At 40.1% G+C, this 14,937-nt stretch overlaps 1 pseudogene; it reads right to left on the bottom strand.

Moving 5' to 3' along the window:
- Window positions 1-6,775: 6,775 nt before the first annotated feature.
- Window positions 6,776-8,122, bottom strand: LOC148125307 (uncharacterized; annotated as a pseudogene).
- Between the last annotated feature and the right edge of the window lie 6,815 nt (window positions 8,123-14,937).

Genomic DNA, 14,937 nt, shown 5'->3' with positions numbered 1-14,937 from the left:
AATGAGAATCCATGTACAATGAGCTTGCTATATTATGCCTTATTTTTTGCATATTAGTTTAAGGGCTTATGTTATGGTTAGGATGGGTCAAAGAGTAAACAGGGTTAGAATAGGCCAAAGGGGCGTATACCACTGAATAAAATTCAAATGTGCAATGTTTTTAGGTCAATAATGTTAATATCTTTAATGCCTTTTGATACCATGATTGGACAGCAATAGTTTAAGAATAATAGACATCTGATAGCCCTCAGAACAAGAAAGTTTTCTATTAAAGCAGCGGGAAAATAGTAAAAAAAAAAAACAGATTTCATAAACTTAATCATAGAAATCCTTAAATTATATGCAACCTTTGCTTTAGTTTTACACTAATATTTAAGCAAAAATGCTTTCCTTTGTCTATAAAACAGCATTACTTTGTTCCAAGTTCCAAGAAGCTCAGCTAATAGTTTTTATGGGAAAAATCCTGTGGGAAGATACTAAAGGTTATCTATTAATGACAAGGTATTATCTAGTTATCTATTAATAAGTGTGTGCTTAGTATTAACAAAGATTGCGTTTGTTTGCCAGCTTTTCTTTAACAAACATGATACGATCTTGCAGAAACCTCAATGCTGATAAAGTGACAATACATGGATTGTGACATTACAGTTCAAACCCTAGCCTTTTGTTCTCCTGTCCTGACAGTGAAAGAAAGTAGTTAAGCATGTGTTTGTACTGTAACTTTCTAATACATATTCCCTAGTTTGACTCCCTTCCTCTCTACCCCTGGGCCACATAGATCCCTGTTCCTGTGGACATCTCCTTGACCTCTGGCTAAAATGCAGATTTACTTCATTTTTCTCCATAGAGCAGAGTATCGTAAGCCTATGGACTAAGGATTCCCCCTTCCTTTAGATTAGTTAAAGGTCAAAAAAATATAAAAGGTCAGCTTTTTAGTGCTAATGGAAGTCATCCCTATTGACCACTCTAAAATCAATACAGACTTCTTTCAGTCTCTTTGATTTGTGATTCGAGCAAACACTGATCCTCATGCATCTTGCTGGCAGAGAGCACATCATGAATATCACACTATATGTAGTACAAGGGGGTTCTATCCTTAGAGGCTTCAGGGGACTTTTAGAGCAGGGGTCTCCAACCTTGGCCACTTTAAGCTGGCGGACTTCAATTCCCAGAATTCCCCAGCCAGCTGGCTGGGGAATTCTGGGAGTTGAAGTCTGCCAGACTTAAAGTGGCCAAGGTTGGAGACCCCTGCTTTAGAGGGTAGATCAATAGATTGAATAAATCTCTGGACTGGACTGTGTACAGTCTCTAAAGGGCTAAAAGGCAGGGAAAAGACACAGACCTCAAGAATTAAGTCAAAGGTCAGTGCTGTAAAAGCAATGTAATGTAGATAGTTTTAGTTACTTGATCTCAAGTATTGAGAAAGTTGGACGGTGTGTTGAAAAAAATAAAGGGATGATTTAATTCTAGGGAGAAAGACAATGACAAACATAGAGAAGATCATGAAGAATGACACCAAGTGACAGCAGTTGTTGTAAAACAACAAAGACCAGAATAGCACAGGTCTTTTCAATGGCAATGCCTTGTTTGTGAAAGCAGACTGAGCAAGAAGAAAATGAAGAAGATAGATGCCTTTAAATTCTAAATGTGGGATGGTTATTAAGAGCATCATGAACCACAAGGCAAACCAATCAATCAATCAGTTCTGAACCAAATAAAGGCTGACTATCCCCTTGATGCAATGATCAACAAGCAGAAACTCATGTAATTTGGGCATGTGATGAGAGTGGATGATGGACTAGAAAAAGCATTATGCTTGGCAAAATTGAGAGAAGTAGAATAAAGGAATAACAATGGATGGATGGATGGGATCAAGGACATTACTGTAATTTATTGAAGCCTAGTATGCTACCAAAGGAGCAATTAGCAAGCATAGTGATCTAGATCCAGCTTATAAATATATAAGAAACCAGACTATTCGAATGGTCAATCAATAAGAGAACCAATCAGCTGCTCAGAATTTAAATATAGCTCCAAATGAACAACCAATCACATGACCAACTGATCACACTGGCACACAACACATTTATATGCTAAAGAGGAATAGGACAAGACAATCCTGCTGCTGATGTTACCTAGACTGGTAACAAAATGTTCAGGAACTAAATTGAAACAAGCTTCAAGAGCAAACCCCTGCAAAAATCTAAAACCTGATCTGTAAGTATTTTCTATTATTTCAAAGTTATATGGGTGTAAATCATTTAAACATGCCTGTCATAGGGAGACCTTTGCAATCAGACAATCGTCGACCCATGAACAACTACACTTCCTCCATGAATGCCTCCAAAAGAAAACACTGCCAAAAAGCATATGCTACAGACCTTCAATTAACCACCCACAAGCATGGAAACTAGCCTACAAAAATGGGTATAAAATGTTTCAGTTCATGATTACTGAAGGATACACACAATCGTCTAGAGAAATACCAATGCATCATCAATGAAAAAAAAACCTGAATGCTTCAGTGCAATCAGGCAAGATCTTACAAACACAATGGAAAACACAACATGACATCTGACAAACTCCAGACCAGAAAACATAATGCCCTAGGAAAGAAACTAGCCAAGTTCACTCCTACACAGCAAAGTGACAATTCAAATTCATGGATCAAAAACTTGTCCAGTAGACCATTATCTGAAGATGAAAAAGCCATCCTCATAAAAGGCCTTAATTTCAACTCCAAAAATATGAACTTTGTTATTTCCTTGCCAACTTAGAATACATAATGAGAACTAACAAACTTAACCAGGGAACACAAGAGGACATCAGATAGAAAATCATTCTTAACATCCAATAAAATAGACAGGACAGAATATTTAACCAAGAGGAGAAGAAGACATTAAAGAAACTGAGAAAAGATAGGGACATCATCGTCCTACCGACAGACAAAGGCAGACTAACTGTGGTAATGGACAAAACTGATTACATCAAGAAAGCTGAGAATTTACTTAATGACACTAACATCTACCAGGTAATCAACAAGACTCAACAAACCAATTAGAGAATGGAATTAAAAATGACTTGATAAAAATAGAAAAAGAAAAACAACTAACTTCAACAAAAATACTTTTTTACTAGCAGAAGATTCCATTATACCCAGATTCTATGGACTTCCCAAAATACACACAAATGAAATTCCTCTCTGCCCCATAGTGGTGCTACCCAGAGCACTAACCTACCAACTAGCAAAAACTTTAAGAAAAAGACTTCACCATCTTGTTAACAAGTCAGCTTATTCTATAAAGTCACCTGAACAATTCCTTCAATTAATTAAAAACATCAAAATAAACAAAGAAGAAATAATGGTCCCATCTGATGTCATTGCATTATTCACATATATCAACATTGACCTGGCCAAACAAACCATCTATGATCTACTCAAAGAAAATCAAAGCTGAAATGAAAAGACACCTAAAGAACACTTCATGTCCACCAGCTCTACCATAAAACTTCTGGAGTTATGCCTCATACAACACTTCAAATTCAATGGCAAAAATCTATCAACAAAGGCATTCCTATGGGATCACCTATATCTACCAGAAATTTGGCAGTTCAAATCTCACCAGGCTCAAGGTTAACTCATCCTTCCATCCTTCTGAGGTGGGTAAAATGAGGATCCAGAGTGTTGGGGGCAATAACCTGACTCTGTAAGCAGGTTAGAGAGGACTGTAAAGAACTGTAAAGTTGTATATAAGTCTAAGTACTATTGCTATTGTTATATCCAGCCTAATAGCAGAAGCAGTAATGCATGACACTTTTGCCATCATCAAATGTACCAGACTAGAAGAGGCACATCATCTACTCAACAACATATCCACTGGGATCAGTTTTACGCAAGAAAAAGAACAACTCCTTTTCCAAGATATTGACATAAGGAGACAATAAAACAGTGAATTAACGACCTGCATATATCGAAAATCCACACAAACACAGACCGAATTCTAAATTTCACAAGTAACACTTCACTGCACACAAGAGGAGCTGCATCTAGACCCTTTTCAAAAGCCAAAACACATTGCAGCATTGATTCATTAAGTAAAGCAGAAGAGAAATACCTTTTCAATGTTTTTTTCCACAACGGCTATCCAATAAATGTCATAATATGATGCTTGTCATCCAAACTCCAACAAAATACACAGCCAACCATAACACAAAAATAAGTTCTGCCATACATCAAAGGAACATCTGAAATGGCTGCCAGAATAGTGTAACCCCTAGGAATAATGATAGCTCAAAAACCCACATGTACACTTAGAAAAGAGCTATCTCAAATCAAAGACAAAACATAGAAGGAAGACAACAGCAACATAGTATACAAAATCAATTGCAACAATTGTAACCAGTTGTATGTGGGACAAACAGGAAGGCTATTGAGAAGAAGGATTCATAAACATCAACTAGCAGAAAAACGACACAATCAAAAATCTCTGATCTCAAACTACATTGATAATAAAGAACACTAGTTCGATTGGGAAGGAACAAAAATCATTGGCCATTCCAACACCTGTCACACACATGAATTTATGGAAGCTTGGTGTTCTACCAAAGGAGCAATTAGCAAGCATATTGATGCAGATCTGGTATATGAATATGTAAGAAACTAGAGTATTCAAACAAACAACCAATAAGAGAACCAATAAGCTGCTCAGAATTTAAATTTAGCTCCAAATGAACAACCAATCACACGACCAATTGACCACACTGGCACACAAGACATTTATAAGCTAAAGAGAAATAGGACAAGACAATCTTGCTGCTGATGTTACCCAGTCTGGTAACAAAATGTTCAGACACAAAATTGAAACAAGCTGGGAAAGCAAACCACAGCAAAGATTACAATGCCTGTAATGTATTGTAATGCCTGTATAAGAAATACAGGCTCTAAACATAGATAAGGTTGTACCAAGAGCTATTTCTTACAACATGTTAATGTATTTTCCTCCCATCCTTGTATTATGAAGAAAATATATGGATATGCTCAGGGGTGGGATTCAAATTTTTTAACAACCAGTTCTGTGGGCGTGGCTTAGTTGTTAGGCATGGCTTGGTGGTCATGTGACTGGGTGGACGTGGCTTGGTGATCATGTTATTGGCTGGGTATGGCCAACACAATATCACTCACATCGAGGCACGCATCTCCTCGCCTAGCCTCTCATGACCGTGAGGATGCTGCAACAGTTGTAAGTGTGAAAAATGGTCATAAGTCACTTTTTTCAGTGCCATTGTGTAACTTTGAATGGTCACTGCACACAAGCAAAGTACCAGCAAAAGAGGGAAAGAAAACTCCAGAGAGTTATTTATTTATTTATTTTGCCGTCTATTTGCCCATGGCAACTCAAGGTGGCTTACACAATCTAAAATCATATTTAAAACAAAAAAGGAAAAAGAAAAAGAATCATATAAATTAGTAAAGTACAATAGAACAAAATTTGGGAAAACAAAACAAAACAAAACAAAAACCAACTCTCACCCCCCCTCCCTGATGTGTGACAGCGGATCACACTAGCCATTTGATGGGTTCCATCCCTCTCTGGGTTCCCCAGGCCTGCTGGCAAAACCAGGTCTTTAGTGCCTTTCGGAATAGATTAATGAGGGGGCCATTCTAATCTCTGGGGGAATGATGTTCCAGAGAGATGGAGCCACCACAGAGAAGGCCCTTCTAGGTCCCACCAGGTGTATCTCCCTCAGGGGTGGGACCTGCAGAATTCCACTGCGTCCTTGCTCTAATGGGTCGAGTATATGTCACTGGCAAGAGATGTTTCCTCGGACCCAAGAGATAACCCGGAACCAAACCATGAAGGGCTTTAAAGGTGACAACCAGCACCTGGAATTGCACCCGGAAGCAAATTGGCAGCCAATGCAGCTCCTGCAGGAGAGGTGATACATGTGCACACCAGGGTCTGCATAAAACCATGTGGGCCGCTGCATTTTGCACCAACTGAAGCTTCCGGATACTCTTCAAGAGCAGCTCCATGTAGACTGTGTTGCAATAATCAAGATGGGAAGTGACCAAGGCATGAGTGATTGTGAATAGGGACCGCTGATCCAGGAAAGGGCATAACTGGTGCACAACCTGCAGTTGCGCAAAGGCTCTTCTGGCCAGAACCGTTACCTGCTCTTCGAATAGGAGTCATGAGTCCAGGAGAACCCCTAGATCATGCACAGGGTCTGTTTGGGGTAGTGCCACTCCATCCAAGATTAAAGATGGCAATTCTCCCTGAACCCCAGACCCAGAGCCACTCAGTCTTGCACAGGTTTAGTTTCAACCCGTTGCTCCCCATCCAGCCCCTAATAGTCTCCAGGCATTGCAAAAGGGAGGACACAGCAACACTTAACACACCATGGGCCGAGACATACATCTGAGTATTATTAGCATATTGGTGATACCTCAGTCCATGGTGATGGATGATCTCACCCAGCGGTTTCATATAAATGTTGAACAGGAGCGGAGAGAGTACTGAGCCCCGCAGAACCCCGTAAAGCAGTGGGAGAGGGTTGGATCTCTCCCCTCCTATCAACACTGATTGACAGCAGCCGCAGAGGAAGGAAGTGAACCAAGACAGCACAAAGCCTCCCATTCCCATCTCCTGAAGCCATCCCAGGAGAATGTTAGCAAAAGTAGAGCAAGGATGGATGCACTACCCCCATCCTGCTCCCATCAGAGATCATCCAAAAGTGCAACCAATGAGAGGTTCTGTCCGAAATCCAGGCCTGAATCCTGACTGGTAGGGGTCGAGATAATCTGTTTCATCCAGAAACCTATGGAGCTGCTGCACGACCACCTTCTCAACAACCTTTCCCAAAAAGATTGGAGACAGGTCAGAAATTATCCAACCGGGTGGAGTCCAGCGATGGCTTCTTAAGAAGAGGGCAGACCAGAGCCTCCTTAAAGTGCTGGGGCACCGTCCCCTCCTGTACAGAAGCATTAATCACTGCCAGAATACACCTGCCTGTTACCTCTTGGGAAGCTTTCACAAGCCAGGAGGGACATGGGTCTAAAATACAGGTGCTTGCGCGCATACTCCCTAGGATCCTGTCTGCTTCCTCAGGAGTAACAGGGTCAAACCGTTCCCAGATAACAGGGCAAGAACGTGCCTCAGAAGTTTCCACCGGATCGGCAACCACTCTGGCATCCAACTGGAAATGAAGTTGAGCGATTTTGTCTTCCAGAAAATCCACAAATTCCTTAGTGCACCCCTTCAGGTGTACCTCAATCTCGTCCTTCCCTAAGAGGAGATGGCTCACCTTAAAGAGGGTCGCTGGGCTATAATCTGCAGACACAATTAGTTTGGAGAAGTATTTACACTTTGCCTCACGAATCGCCACAAGGTGTAGGCCTTAGTAGCAGCTCTTACCCGTGTTCGATCGAGTTAATCTCTTGTCTTCTGCCAACGACGCTCTAGACGTCTCCTTGTGCATTTCATCCCTCTCAATTCTTCTGTATACCACGGGGCATAGAGAGGTCTACGGGTGAGGAGAGATCACAAAGGTGCAATCCTATCTAGAGCCTCAGTCACCTTCCTATTCCAAAGAATGACTAAGAGCTCAGCTGGACTGCCTAACAGATCTGCAGTTATAACCCCCAGCTCCTTTTGGAACCAATCTGGGTCCATTAGTCGATGGGGAAGGATCAATCTAATAGGTCCTGCCTCCTTGCAGGGGGAATGCAGTTTTTGAGAAACTCATTGCCACCAGACTGTGATCTGACCATGACAAGGGGACCAAGGAGAGGTCTACCAATTCCAGGTCACATAGACACTGCTCCGACAAGAACACCAAATCGGTGTTGATGGAGAGGGAGAAGAGGATGGCCTTTCTGCGTGCTCCCGTTTCTCCCCTGAATGCTAGCGGCTGCTGCTGCCCCCTTCTCCCTCTCCATCTCTGCTGCTGGGCAATCCTGTGCGAAGAAGGGGGCTAGCAGAGAAGGGGAATGCAAGGTTGCTGCTCCTGGGATGAAGGAACCTGGGAAGCATCTGGGTCCAGCTCACCCGTCTTCTCTTCCTCTCGTAGCCAGCTTTCCAGTCAGTCTAGCTTGATCCAGGCTTCCTCCCCAGACCCCCATCTGTTTTCCCCTGGCCGGACAAAGCTAGGCAAAAAGCCAGCCCTCACTGGTGCCCAGCCTCACCGACAGCGGGCTTGGAAAGGGTAATGTGAACTGTGCTGCCACCTGAATCAAGCAGACTGATAGGGAGAAATGGAGCCAGGCCAAGGGGCGAGTGAGGGGTGTCTGCAACATACTGGGCCTAGTGGACTTTCTAAGCCTGCCTAAAGCAGGGAGGCTGTGTGTGTGTGCATGTGTGGGGGGAGAGAAAGAGGGAGGGAGGGAGAGAAATCTGATCCAATCTTGGAGTATCAGGGCTGTGGCAGTGTGCTCTCTCTCTCTCTCTCTCTCTCTCTCTCTCTCTTCCTCTCCCTCTCTCTCACGTGTGCAACCCCGCACAAACAAGTTTGATCTTTCTTTCTTCCCGCTCCTTCCTCCACCGATACCCTGGATTCCCCCCCCAACCCTGCCTCTCCCATACAGGTGCCACCCACACAAGTGACATGGAGTTAGCCATGCCCACCCAGTCACATGACTGCCCCTGCCCTGCCCCCACAGCCAGTCATTAGGGCAGAGAACCAGTTGTTAAAAAATTTGCGGCCCACCATTGCATGTTAATCATGTTAATAAATCTCTTTTATTAATCATGTTAATAAATCTCTTCCCATAATCCATAAATTTTAGTTGTAGCAATGTAAATTGTCAGTTTACATTGTCAAATGCTTTCTGCACTTTCAGAAAAATTATGAAGTGCTTCATAATATTCCAATGCATTTAAGATCATTCTCATATTGTTTTTAATCTGTCTCTTAGGTAGAAAGCCATTTCGATCTGAATGTATAAATACATTCAAAAACCTTTTCAGCCCTTCTGCTATTATTGAGGCAAATATTTTATAGTCAACATTCAGTAAAGATATGGGTCTACAGTTTTTTATCTGCATTAAGTCTGACTCTTTCAGAATAAGAGTAATGTTTGCATCCATCCACGAGTTTGGTACTTTCACTTCAAACAGTACTTCATTGTAAACTTCCAACATTAATGGGCCCAAAATATCTTGTAAATGTTTATCAAATTCTGCCAGCAGCCATCCGATCCTTTTGTTTTATTATTCTTTTGCCTACTAATCATTTCTAACAGTTCAATCACTGATATCCATTCATTTAACATAGCTTTTACTCAGTGGTGGGATTCAAGAATTTTTACTACCAGTTCTGTGGGCGTGGCTTGTCGGCATGGCCATGTGACTGGGTGGGCCTGGCTTTTTTTTGCAGCCATTTTGGGGAGCTTCTTACCCATAGAGGAGCCTTGGGGGGGGGAATTTTTGCTCCCTTAAGGCTCCTCTGGGGTTCAGGAAGAAAAGGAACAGAGTATGGGAGGGCATGCAGCACCCCTCCATGCTCCGTTTTGGGAGCTTCCTAGCCTCAGAGAAGCCTCTGGGGGGTGTTTTTGCTCCCCAAGGCTCCTTTGGGTCTCTGGAAGGCAAAAAATTGAGGGTGGGGGCTGAGCTCCTCCCTCCATTTTTTGCCTTCCTGGGCCTCAGCAAGGGGAATCCTAGCACAGCTGATCCTATCAGCTGATTATCAGGAGGGAAAAAAAGAAAGAAATACCTTAGGCGACTGTCAGGCAGGCAGGTGGGGTGAGCGAGCATTGGGCGGGAGGGCAACCAGGTGGGGCCGTGGCCAGCCAGAACTTACTACCAGTTCAGTGACCCACACCAAATTCTTGCTACCGGTTCTCCCAATACAGGGCGAACCGGCTGAATACCACCACTTCTTTTACTATTTCTGGTATTTTAGGTAGAGCTTTATTGTGTTTATCACCTAGAACTCCAAAAATTTACAAGTAGGGCAATTTGGAAATTAAATGCATAGTTGTTCAGCTATTTCAGGTCGAGTAATTATGTTGGTTCATCATAACAAAACCAAAAGTCTTATTATGTAATGCTTCTGTGTTAATTTTCCAGTTTTTAAAAAAATCTAAGAATAGCTTTATTGAAAAGAATTAGCTCATATATCCAAAAGCTTAGACCAAGGTGTGAATTTTAAAAAGTTATGACCAACCCAGCAAATTAAGATTACAGTTCATCAATGCAGAGCATTCTGTTCCTGATTTGTTTAATGACATCATTATTTCATTTCCATGGTTTAAATCTGTCCCAACACTAAACAAAAACACAGTTTATTTCCTTTGTCTATTTCCATCCACTTCAATGTAGAAGAATTATGTGCTTCTATTTATATTCTTTTAATGTTGTGAAGAAGCCTATCATCCTGTTTTACATAGTGAATAACAATCAAGTACAATGTATCACAAATGCTAAAAAGCATGCCTGGTGCCCTTTGGTTGCCTTGGATGGATTTGCTGCTCACAAGGGCCTGATACTGCAGCAATTAATTGGTCCATTTTGTGACAGCTAGAGTCTTAATGCTTACACTCTTTTACATAACCTGTGCAATTTCAAACATATGACAGCTGGCTTGGGATGTCTGCAAAGTCTGCCTGTTTCTACAGTGACATTTTATGTTTGTTTATGACCTCTATTACAATATTGCTCAAAGGCTAACTCATCACCAAGAGCTGGTTTTCTGAAAATCATTTGTTTGGAGCAGATTAATTCAAAGTTAAATCAATTGAATATTTTCTTCATTTGAACTCCAAGAATGTGGATAGGTCACCAGTGACTGTAACACACACACACACACACACACACACACACACACACACACATACACAAACATAGACAGAGAGAGGCAGAGACAGACAGAGAGACAGACAGAGAGAAAGACAGACACACAGAGACAGAGAGAGACAGAGACAGAGGGGAAAGAAGGAAATGTAGAAAACAAGAAACAAAGAACCTCAGCTGTAAAATAGAGATAGTTCCTACCTCTGAGTTTAAAATATAAAAGAATATAAAAGACAAAGGAATGTGTATACTTATAAAAACTCCTATTCATATTAAGAACTATCTGTGTGATATTATATATGATGATTGTGTGGAAAACACAATCAATAAAACAATATTTCAAAGTGATAATTTTTTTTCAGCATAGAAATACAGTCTAGAAAGACACCTCATTATTACATTTTTATTTTATTTATTGGTTACATTTATATGCCACCCATCTTATTGTCATGTGACTCTAGGGAGCTTACAACATTATAAAAATTCAATATAAAAATGGGAACATTAAAACAGTAAAAACTGTCAGCATTAAGCATTAAAAATTAACAACAAAGCAAAAAACTAGATAAAAAGAGGACCGATATGTAAATGGGGTAGATGTGGAATCTTCTCCTAATCTACTAAGCAAAGTCAGATGCCCTCATTAGGAAACCCAAGCCAGTTGGCAGGGGCAGGTTTTCAGACCATTTTGGAAGATCAAGATGATGGGGACAGATCTCACCTCAAGAAGCCCAAAGGGCAGGACCCATGGCAGCAAAAATTCCTTGGCCGATGAGTTCACAGCATATCCTTTCTGCTGGAGTGACTGGGGCAAGCTAAATGAGTTAAATTGGATGATTATTGGTGCAGACATCTTGTGAAAATTGTGGGAGAGAGAGAGAGAGAAATGTTGAATTTGAAGAGACAGGTATCCATTTTGGACTAGGTTTGGACTTTATTAAATCAACTTTTTAATGAATTCATTGTTTAAGCAGGTGCATTGAATGTCTATATGCACATAAGGTACTTCAAAAGAGTTACAGTTCAAATTCTGAGCATTTAACTATAACACAATGGTATTTATTCTCAAAGCACATCTGCCTTGCTATCTCCTAAGACCATTAAGGCCAGAGTCAAGAATTATCTAGCTGACTGACATTTCTATAAAGACTTTATGGAAAATCTGTCTTTCACAAAGCAGGCTGTAACTTATTTTGAATCTGATTTTTCTATGACCTCACTGAGCAAGCAAATAGGAAAGGTTAATATAAACTTGCCAAGGGACAAGAGGAAGAGAGATTATTATAAATTTGCCATAAGAAAAAAAAAAAGAAAGTGATGAGAGAAGAACTATGTTATGAAGGTTTCTGTGCTAAGCTATCAGGTGGTAAAATAGTCATGTTTTGAATAGAAGCTGACAGCTAGAGAAATGTCCTGAGAGTTGCTAAATCCCATTGGGAGTGACTGATTGAGTACTTCCCACCAAGTAGAAACTACACGAGATATATAAGGTGGTTCAGGTTCCAGACAGTTTGCTCACTAAGTTAATAAGTAGAGTGAAGGAAGAGGAGAATTGCTAGGTTGTTCAATTTTTCTTCCAAGAAGAATTTGTTTTGGGTAACTCAAGAGCTTCCAAAGGAAGCCGACAATGAACTGACAGACGTCACACTTGTAAGCTGCAATGTTTATAGAATTTTGTTTTCTCTCTTAGCATACTGTGTATTTGCAGCAAATGCAAGTTTATACCACTTCCTGATGAGAAAAAAAATTGAAAGATTCAAGCAGGGAATGGGCATAATTCAGCTAACGAGAAAGGATAATGGATTACCAATTTAAGAAAGAACACTGATAAGGCAAGCAACTTTTCATAGGAACACAATAAACAGAGAAACAAATCCAGTGGTTGAGATTTAACACAAGATATAGAGGAGATAATCTGGACTGCTGGCCTTTAAATAGTTTTCAGATCCTTAGAGAGAAACAATCTTTGAAAATAAAAAGCGTAATTGAGAAATAAGAGACAGAATAATGGAAACCCAGAAGGAAGGAAGGAAGATAAAGAGCAATGTGGGTAATTAAATCAGTACTATTAGAAGTAGAAACAAATGTCTTCCAGTCAAATATGCTAGCATGTGAAATATGCTGCCTGTAGGGAGAGAACAATCTTTCTTTAAAAATGTTTTATTACATTATTATTTTGATACAATATTGCCTATAGATTATCAACACTCTAGGATTTAGATTGCTTAGACCAGGGGTCTCCAACCTTGGCAACTTTAAGCCTGGAGGACTTCAACTCCCAGAATTCCCCAGCCAGCAAAGCTGGCTGGGAATTCTGGGAGTTGAAGTCCTCAGGCTTAAAGTACCAATTTTGGAGACCCCAATGCTTAGACCTTTAAAGGTATAGAAAAGGAAAAGGTTTATAACAATGTGTTAAATATGTCAATCTTTAACATCTTTAAATTTTACATCTGAAACTAATTATAGATGCAAAATCTATAGACCATTCAAAAGAGATAACCAACAAGCTTAAAAAGAAATTAAAAAAAACAGAACACCTCCTCACTAGCAAAGCAGAGATTAACTTAGATTAACATTAGACCAATGTTCATCTGAGTCATAATTGAAGAAGCTTCTTGGAGGAAAAGTGAAACATCTTCAAGAAAAAACAAAGTCCAGTTTCCTTTTGAAAAAGCATCTTTGGGACAACCATGCCTGTATGAATGAGAATCTCCATAGACTATTAAGTCCAATATTTTATTTATTCAAGCAAGTTATATATTCACTTGTATTAATTTTATTTGGAATTGTATTGATTTCATTTGGTAATTTTTGGTATTTGGTGACTTCCCATAAGGTTTTTGTTTATTGTATTCACTCTTTCCCCTCTTGGAAGAAATATCCTTCTGGGTTCACTTCCAAGTGGGGAAAAGACTCTGGAAACATGGAGCCTGTTTGGAAAGATGGTTTAATGGTGGACAGGATCACATGGCTTGGAGCTCCAAAGAAGGAAGGGGCTGAAATGCTGAGTGCGCCTGGATTTTATACTCTGTTGGGATTTTAATATGAGCTTGTATTCTGATTGGTTGTGAGACTTCCATGGGGCCAGGCAGGGGCAACTCTGTAGGCTGTCGTGAGTCCCAGGCTTGGTTGAGCCTTGCTGGATGATGATGTAATGAAAGGGCTTTGGGCAATTCCTATAGCTGTACCTAGAGATCTTTGTTATGTAAAATAGGCTGGCCTAGGTCAGAGTAATGGCCCATTAGCACAGGTGGGGGGGGTGAGTTTCTGCTTCTGAGTTTCTACTCTTTTTAGGGGAAATATTCTGCCTTTTTAATATTTCCTCCGATATTTCATTTTTCTAGGAGAGGGGTGGGTGATTACTTTCTACACCCCAACAAATTCAGTTGGTTTTAATGGTTTAAAAAGAGAATTTGTCATAAAAACAAATTTATCATACTCAGTGGCGGCCACAGAGATTGCTGGTGCCGAAAGAGGTAAGATGGTGGATACTATGTTGTGATAAATACTTCAGGGCTTGCTTATAAAACTGCATCCACCATTTTGCCTGTTTGGACTCCTCCTTCTATAGATACCTCTGACTATGCCAAAACTGCGCAACTAGAAAAAAGTGTCTTGCATTTCAGGCTTTTCCCAAGTTTCATTTCTGAGCGTTGAGCAAGAAAATCTAAACCTTTTGTTCTTATTTTTCTTAGTATTGAATTGAAAAGGGAAAGCTTTATTAGAATGCTAAAAGCTCCCCACATAGACAGATTAGAGTGAGTCAAGATATTCAGCCTATTATTGGCAGTTTATCATAAATATCTTTTGTTGAAAACTTTGGAATAAGAATTCTTGGAACAACAGATCTGTCAGAGAGATTTAAGCCCCTTCATCATGTAACAATTAGCCCTTTGTCTTTATTTTATCAATAGTTGAAACATTTCTCCAGATTTTGTTCAATTGCATCAGTCAGTTTTAAATTTGCTTGTAGAGTCAGTTAAAAAAGAGTTGTACAATTGTATTAAAATGAAATACTTTTTAACTAGAGTAAGAAAAAACCCCCACCCACATATTTTTCATTTTTTCTATTTTAAAGTAAGAACTATGGAACTATTTCTTTTTAAAAGGTAAGGTTCCATTTATTGAAAAATACAATGAATTATGT

This window comes from Pseudonaja textilis, chromosome 7 (assembly GCF_049901715.1).
Source record: "Pseudonaja textilis isolate UNSWEBS1 chromosome 7, rPseTex1.2, whole genome shotgun sequence".
NCBI lineage: Eukaryota > Metazoa > Chordata > Lepidosauria > Squamata > Elapidae > Pseudonaja > Pseudonaja textilis.
This window is presented reverse-complemented; position numbering and strand designations above follow the sequence as displayed.